Source organism: Neolamprologus multifasciatus, chromosome 2 (assembly GCF_963576455.1).
Source record: "Neolamprologus multifasciatus chromosome 2, fNeoMul1.2, whole genome shotgun sequence".
Taxonomy (NCBI): Eukaryota; Metazoa; Chordata; class Actinopteri; order Cichliformes; family Cichlidae; genus Neolamprologus; species Neolamprologus multifasciatus.
The window spans coordinates 29,437,450-29,444,658 of record NC_140440.1 but is presented as its reverse complement, the minus strand read 5'-3'; the positions used below and the strand labels follow the sequence as shown (position 1 = coordinate 29,444,658).

The window sequence follows — 7,209 nt, the reverse complement described above, 5'->3', positions numbered from 1 at the left end:
ACTACATGATGGCACCTGAGACGAATGGAGTAGCATTAAAGGTGCTTGGATTAGTGTGGAGGCCAGAGCCTGATGATTTCACCTTTGACCTTAGTTCACTAGTGAGGCTTCTAACAGAGAAGAAAGGAACCAAACGAAGCGTGCTGCAGTCCTCAGCACGAATTTATGACCCACTTGGGTTTCTGAACCCCTTCACCATTAGGGTCAAGTGCATGTTCCAAGAAATGTGGGAGAGGGGGCTCTCCTGGGATGAAGAATTGCCACCAGATCTGGCACAAGAATGGCAACAGTGGTGTTCAGAGCTTACTCAGTTACACCAGCTCGCCATACCAAGGTGGTACCAAATCAATATGCAACATGAAAGCAAAGATGGCTTGGAATTACATGTGTTTTGTGATGCCAGTGAAAGGGCATACAGTGCTGTGGCCCATCTTCAAGGCAAAACACGAGAAGGAGAAACGACAATGAGCTTGGTCGCATCTAAAGCCAGGGTGGCTCCCCTAAAGAAAATGACGTTGCCACGCCTGGAACTCATGGGAGCCGTGATTGGGGCCAGATTGGCCAACAACTTGATCATCTCGCTGAAGATGGAGCAAGCCCAAATAAAAATGTGGACTGACTCCATGATCACTTTGCAATGGATTTGCAGTTCGGCACAAAGGTGGAAACCGTTTGTTGCAAACCGAGTGACTGAGATCCAGACTCTTACGAGTCCATCTTCATGGTCACACATCCCAGGGAAGGCTAATCCTGCTGACCTGCCCACAAGAGGACAATCAGTGGAGGCCCTACTACAAAACCAGCTATGGTGGAATGGTCCCAGTTTTCTTGTATCAGAAGATCGGATACATGAGTCTGAAGATGAAAACATTTCAGACAAAATGAATGTAGAACTTAAATCCAGTTATCAAATAGCCATGCAGTTTGCTGCTAATGCCACTGACATCTGTGAACCAATACTGAAGCTTGAGAGTTACAGCAAACTGAAGAGAGTGCTCAGAGTGACAGCATGGATTAGGAGATTCATAGCTAATGCAAAAACAACGATGCAACCAAAGATGCAAGGTGAGCTGACAGCAAATGAGCTTCTTGATGCTGAGAAGTACTGGATTAAGGTTGCACAACATCACAGTTTTCACCAGGAGGTCCAGAGACTGAAGGTAGGAAAACCTATGATGAATGACAGTAAGATTCAGGAACTGAAACCATTCCTTGATGAAGATGAGCTGCTTAGTGTTGGAGGCAGGCTGCAGCAGTCGGACTTCACGTTCAGAGAGCAGCATCCTTGGATTCTGCCAAACAAACACAGATTTTCAGAACTGCTGATACAGGACTGTCACAAAAGGGTGATGCATTCAGGAGTGAGGGACACTCTTGTACAAATAAGAGAGAGATATTGGATCATCCGGGCTCGGCAGCTGGTTAAGAGCATTGTGACCAGATGCACTGTGTGTAAGAGGTTTAAGGCAAAGGCTGGGCATCAGCTAACTGCACCTTTGCCTAGAGACAGAATATCCGAGTCACCACCATTTGAAGTTACAGGTGTGGATTTTGCTGGGCCGCTCTATGTGAAAACAGAGGATTCTGTGAAAAGATCCTACATTGCCCTATTTACCTGTGCTGTGACACGAGCGGTCCATTTAGAGCTTGTGTCAGATCAGTCAACTGAGACATTTTTGCTAGCGTTGAAGAGATTCATTGCCAGGAGAGGGCTATGCAGAGTTATCTATTCTGACAATGCCAGAACATTTAAGAGAGCAGACCAAGATTTGAAGGAGCTGTGGAAGACAATTAAAGACCCACATTTGCTGGAGTTTTTCTCGGAAAGAGGAATTACTTGGAAGTTCATTGCAGAAAGAGCAGCCTGGTGGGGTGGATTCTGGGAACGTCTTGTCAGATCAGTGAAAATCTGCCTCAAGAAGGTGTTAGGTAGAGCTTCACTCCACTTTGAAGAAATGTGTACTGTGTTGGCGGAAGTCGAAGCGACTCTGAACTCTAGGCCTCTCACCTTTGTGCACAACGAGGTAAATGAACCGCAACCATTTACTCCAGCCCACTTTTTGGTGGGCAAAAGACTGACATCTCTACCACCCAAGTCAATCCCGAAGGACACACACCATCCAACACCTAAGAAAGAGGACATTACTCGGAGATGGAGATACCGGCAGAAACTCATGACCAACTTCTGGAACACCTGGAGAAGGGACTATCTGTTGGAGCTGAAGTCAGCTCATTGCTGTGACGCTTCAAAGCCTACACCCCTAAAACTAGGGGATGTCGTGCTCATTGGGCATGACAACCTCCCCAGACAAGTGTGGAAACTTGGAAAAATTGAAGAAATGTTTCCTGGTCGAGACGGTCTTGTTAGATCTTGCTTAGTTCGCACGACAACGGGGACTCTGTTAAGAAGACCAATTCAGTTGTTGTATAACCTGGAGCTTTAGATGAACAGATTGTTCATCGGGGGGGAGGATGTTGTAACTTTATTGCAGTTTATTGTTTGATAACAGCATTTTGGTTATTTTGTAAGTGATTTAAGTGTTAGTCACATGTTTAGTGAGAGCTGTTAATTATAGATTTAAATTTCTGCTAAAGGGGAGCATTTACAGGTATTTTTATTAGAAAACTGCGTTTCCCAGAATCCTTTGCAGTAGACAAAAGTTACTCTGGGTTTTTAGTTAGCAAGAAAGTTTTCGGGAAGCCATTATATGTTGCTCCGAATGCCGAGAAGTTTGTTGTACATTTCCCTTTTTGAAGTCTTATATAAAGACTATCATTTCTACAACTGATGTCCGATCCATTTTTTTGCTAAGTGGATTCGCCACAACACCCTGTTTATCTGCTCCTGCTGAGATGGGGCCGTATGCTCTGTTCTCTTCTAACCAGACAAATAAGGCGATGACTTTCTGCGAACAGTATTTTCTTATAACTCAGCAGTATAATGCATCATAAAACAATATCATTCATTCACAATAAATCAGCAGTCTAATATAATGCAAATCAGTTTACCAAATGTAATAGTTATCACCTTCTAATTCAGGAGAATAATGCAAACTAAAACTACATAATAATTCAATCTTTAATTAGGGGTCTAACATGGCATAAAATAATATTATAATCCGACAATGGTACTTGTATCTTTTGAGAACGGTCAACTCAAATATTTGCAGTTAATATGACTTAAAGTTTCAAGTTTACAAATTCAAAGGAATAAGTTCACAGAACTTATAAAAATAAGTACACAATCACAACATTTTTATGTTAACAAAACTCAAATGTTTATTAGTTTGTGTTGTCATTATTTTAAGTACACGTTAGTCAAATATGTTGATTACTTGATACTTAAAAACATGTGACCCAAAACTTAAAATTTTTGAGGCAATTGATTGCCTCAATTACACTGAGTATCGGTAACTTAATATGCAAAAGTCATAAACATCTGCCATTGAACAGTATCTTGCCTGCTCCCTTTTAGCACATTATGTTGAAATTAAATACATTTTTTTTAAAAAAAAATTAAATTAAAAATAATTAACAAAAACATTTATAAATTAAAATAAGTAGACCAAAAATTGTTTAGTCAGGAAAACTGTCAGAGTAATAAAAAATAATGCCAAATAATAATAAACAATATCAAAATGTGCTTTTGGCTCTCTGGCTAATATCTGAATAAGGCAACAGGGCAGCAATTTGAGTGAATTACAATGCTATTTGTTTTACATTAACCAGTATCAAACAGTGAAATTTAGGTCATCTTGCGCAGCCCACAATGTTTTAGAAATAGTATTACGAAAAACATTAAAACATACAAATACAAAACATTAGTGTTGCTTTGCATTATGTTAATGAGAACAAAGGCACGTTGTATAGTTTGGACCTATTGGCTGAACACCTGTAGAGTAATGCAATAATGTTTTGAGGCATTATTTAGATAAAAGGAGAGAACTTTGAACTAGCCTTTTATAATGCTTCACCCTGCATCCTTCTTTCAGATGAGTTCCTACATAACCAAGTCATTCTTGAGGGTCTGTAACCTGGGTGACAGTTTACCACTTTCTAGACCAAGTAAAATCTTTTGAGTAAATTCAAAGTGTTGGTCAGGGCTTTGAGGTAGCTGAGGTGAAGTGCATAGATCAGTCCAAACATTACCAGGAAGGCTTCACCAAATCTGGGGAGGCTGACCACGGCATCACTTTCAATGACGACAGAGATTTTCACAGGTTGGTAGTGAACTGGACTTGTTGTGTCATGGTCACTGATGACAGTGAAGAGGGCCACTTCAACACCATCAAGCTCCAACTCATCAGATTCGTCCTGAATGAATGAAAAAGAGATACTAATCACAATCTAACCCAAGAAATACAACAGACGACATATAATTTCTCATTTTACCAACTCCCGTTGAGATCCAATACCTCTTTTACAAGGGAGACCTGTGTCTCACTGTAAGAGGTGAAAAACAGAAGATCCATGTTCTGCACACATAAATCAGCTAATTTACCAGAGAATCAAGTGGTGTGAGATAGACTGAAACTAAGCTAAAGGAAATACACAGGAAAATGTTTTACTAAACATCTTATCACTTTCAACAAAACACCAATTCAGTTCATTTGTAGTGAGGAGACAGAAAAGACCATACATGGAAACCGTATGGGTAGACTAAATGAAGGTAAGTCCAAACAGTACATCAAAATACATGTTTGTACTTTGATGCACTGTTTATATACACAGTAGTATCTGTTAGATACTTAAGGACACTCACAGTGCAGGTTCTGAAAAATCCAGAGACATCCTCACGCAGATAGACAGGAAGGGCATGGAGAACGGTAGTGCACTTTTGTGGATATCATGGATTTCCTATTGCCAGATAAAAACAGAATTGTATATACTGGTGAGTTTACTGAACAACAACAACAACAGTCAAATCAGAACACATGTCCACAAATAACCTGTTCACATCTTTAATACAGTCAGACAAATAGCAAACACAAAGTGGACTAATAGCAAAATTCAAAAAGCTCATTTAAATCATTGAACCTGTCCAATGTTCCACTGGTTCAACCTATGAAATGTGTAACAATCTATTATTACCTGTTCATCGTGAATTCTTAGAATTTCAGCCAGGGCATCTGCTGTCTTCCCAGTTTTTGATGCCTTCTGTCTGAATAAGGTCATCAGTCGAGGAAGATGGCGGTCAAGTTCAGCGTAGAATGTATTGGGCAGGTTCTGATTTGTAATGAAACTCTGAATACAACTACAGCAGAAGGACAATACAGTTCAATTTGAAGAATCTCGCACACCTTTATAAAGCAGCAAAAAGCTGCCACATGAGTAAGAATTACAATTTTCATTTTAAAGAGCTGATCCATATTACCTCAGACTCCATTTTTAGAGCAGGCCAGAGGTCCAAGAGCTCCTTCACTGGTGGGCAGGACATCACTATGGTTTGTCTGCGCAGGGGAAATGTGGTCTCCATCACCTTTCTAATGAGGGGCAGGTTCTTCTCAGCCTTCTTGACTTCTTCAACAATTGCTTGCCTCAACTGGTCAAGGCTTGATCACATCCCCAGTTCTCTTCCTTGACTCTGTCTTAATTCTTGAAGCTGGAACAGAGAGATCCAAAGGCATAAACTGATGAACAATTAAAAAGCATCCAAACGGTGACAAATTATAAATACTTCCATTTATAATTTTTCCCTGTTAATGATTTTTTTCATTTAATCCCCAAAGTGTGAATGCATCTCTAGTCAAGATACTAAAGCCATCGAGCAAATATTACAATACTGAAGACAAGCAGCAGCACTTGAACTTTAACGGCATGGTTAAATCAACAACAACGCCATTTCTACAAACTAAAGCCTTACTGATGAGAGGTTCCCCCAAACATATGTTATTTGAAATTATTTAATGTGCATACACAGTTAATGTCAAAAATGTCAGGCTCCTCATCACTGCTTCTCTCTCCAAACGATTCTGGTTGTTTTGATTGACAGGTTTGTTTTTTAGGACCTTAGTGATCCAAGAGTGCCAATTGGTTGGCAGAAGTTGATTGACAAGTGATTCCACTAATTAGGCAAAGTGAGAGGAGACGATGCGTGTGCACGTGCTCTTTCATTGGCCCTCTAACTCTGGCTTGTGAACAATGTGTGCTCGTCAGAGCAGGTGTATTAGAAGGATGATTTCCGATCATTCTACTGCGTAAGTGACTGATATATATGTAAAAAAACACCTATCGAGACAGTCGCTCAAACGCCTAATACACCTGCACCACTTATTCGCACATATAGTTTAAAATAGCTATAGTGGCTTGAAAGCACTCTCACTGCAGACAGGTATCTCTGCTGTGTAACTGCAGGGACAACGGGCTTGTTTGGACCCAACTATTCTGAGTCATGAGAGGGGTTTCAAAATTTAGAGAGATTAAAACACTTTGCTTTCATACTAGGCCACCGGGCGCCACCTCTAGAACAAGTAGTATCTAACTTTTTAAACAGCCTGCGACCCTCATTACAACAACTTAATGCTAGCTCTGCAAGCACAAAGTTTCCTTCGGGGAGAGCAGCAAAGCACATAAAAAACACCGACCGGACATTTCTGCTATTCTTTTCGACACGCACCCAAAATACAACTAAATATTTGTATTTTAACAATAAACTAATATCAACATTGAAAACTTACTGTAAGTCCAGTGATGCTAGTTGCTGCCGTTAGGTCCAACTTTCTCCAGTCGTCCGTGTTGCCTCTTTGGTGCTGTTTCCCGCCCATATACCTTTACTACTTCTGTGTTTCGTATTTTTTTCCAAATAGCGGTAAACGATCAGTGTATAATGCTCATTAGCGCCGCCTTCCGCTTCGGAGGGTGAATCAGAGATTAACTCGGAATAAAAATTGATTCCTGCAGCTGCTCAACACTTACGGAAAAAATTAAAAAATATATATAGGATACATTGATAAGACAATGAATATTAAAATAAATACATTTTGTCTTCCACTAATGCATTTAAGACTATTTGATTTTACTTATTTGGTGAAACACTTTGAGATTTTATTGTATTTTAGCATGTGCTACATAAATTAACTTTATTATTAAAATCCTACCTACTTGAAACAACAAAAATAACAGAACTTTACCATTCTTATATGTCCTAACTTAACTGTGTTACATTGTGCTTAAGTTATGATTTTAAGTGATGCTTACTTAATATAGAAA

At 39.8% G+C, this 7,209-nt stretch overlaps 1 long non-coding RNA gene across 2 annotated transcripts; it reads right to left on the bottom strand.

Annotated features, from left to right (window-relative positions):
* Nucleotides 1-3,246: 3,246 nt before the first annotated feature.
* LOC146524716 (uncharacterized) lies at nt 3,247-6,949 on the bottom strand. Of its 2 annotated transcripts, XR_014875657.1 has the most exons (5): nt 6,678-6,948; nt 5,375-5,602; nt 5,092-5,254; nt 4,763-4,857; nt 3,247-4,314 (listed from the first exon to the last, which is right to left on the bottom strand). It is a non-coding gene; the product is annotated as an uncharacterized LOC146524716 (long non-coding RNA). The 2 variants fall into 2 exon arrangements; XR_014875656.1 differs by having other exon boundaries at nt 4,763-5,254; nt 6,678-6,949.
* Nucleotides 6,950-7,209: the final 260 nt, after the last annotated feature.